Below are 1,440 nucleotides of genomic sequence, written 5' to 3'. Positions count from 1 at the left end.
GCAGCATGAGGGGTAGGGGATTGAACCCTGGTCCCTGCTCTTGCCAAAGCAGGTGCTTAGTTTGCTGATCTATCTTGCTGGCCTATTTTTTTTTTAATTTTTTTTTATTTAAATTTTATTTATTTGTGTGTGTGTGTGTGTGTGTGTGTGTGGCCAGCTCAGCCCACCAGGGGGCGGGCTGGCTGGCATGTGGTGCTGGGGGATTGAACCGGCGGTCCCTGTGCTTTGCTAAGCTTGTTCTAAGTAGGTGCTTTAGACCACTGAGCCATCTCACCAGCCCCCTTATATTTATTTTTAAAGAGAATAAAAACTAGTTAAAAAAAAAGAAAAAAGAAAGGAAACGAAGATATATAAAATTTCACTAAACAGAAATAATAGGAATTCCACAATGTTTGTTATAGTACATAATGTCTTTTTTTTTTTTTTTTTTTTTTTTTTTTTTTTTTTTTTTGGTGGAACTGGAAATTGAACTCAGGCCCTTATGCTTGCCAGGGAAGCCTATTATTCCACTGAGCCTTCGCCCATGCTTTTTTGTTTTGTTTTGTTTTTTAATTTTTTTTTTTTAGGGAAAGGTCTGCAGGGTGTTCAGGGTCTCATTACTAGATCAGACTAGTAGTGATCCACTTGTTTACAGCCTTCCAAGAGCTGGGATTACAGGCATGGGAGCCACCACGCCCAGTCTCAATCACTGTCTCAGTGTACCAGAGGGGCAGGGCTGGCACAGGCCCAGGGATTGAACCTGGCACCTGAGCCTGCTTGCAGGCGCTTTAATCTGTTGAGGATTTGGCTGGCCCAAATAATTTTTTTTTTTTTCTGGAACCAGGGATTGAACTCAGTACCCTATGCTTGCTGCCAAGCACTTATTCTACTTGAGCTATCTCCCCAGGCTAAAAATTCTTTCTTTTTTTTTTTTTTTGTATTTTAAGGAAGGGTCTACAGAGTGTTCAGGGTCTCACTAATAGATCAGACTTGTAGTGATCCACCTGTTTACAGCCTCCCAAGAGCTGAGATTACAGGTGCCTGCCACCACTCCCAGTCTCTAAAAATTCTTTATAGGTTCTAGATACAAGTCCTTTGTCTGAGGGACAGACAGCTAAATTTTTTTCCCAAAAGTTTCAAAAAGATGAGATCTCTGGTATGCAAAAACAAAACAAAACAAAACAAAACAAAACAAAAACAGATCTGAGGATCAATGGAACACAGAATAGAAGATGCAGACAGAACTACAAACACAGTCAGTTATATTATCTTAGCCAAAGGGGCCAGGCATGTTCATTGAAAGAAAGATAGCCTTTTTTTTTTGGAACGAACTCAGGACCCTGTGCTTTTCTTTTTCTGAAATCTTCTTCCATCTCTTTTCAGAGTATTATAATTTTTATTGTATAAATCTTGTACTTACTGGGGCTGGAGAGATGGCTCAGTGGTCTAAAGCACCTACTT

The sequence above is a fragment of the Octodon degus genome, unplaced genomic scaffold (assembly GCF_000260255.1).
Source record: "Octodon degus isolate 3935 unplaced genomic scaffold, OctDeg1.0 scaffold00255, whole genome shotgun sequence".
Lineage (NCBI taxonomy): Eukaryota > Metazoa > Chordata > Mammalia > Rodentia > Octodontidae > Octodon > Octodon degus.
Note: the sequence above shows the minus strand (reverse complement) of the source record.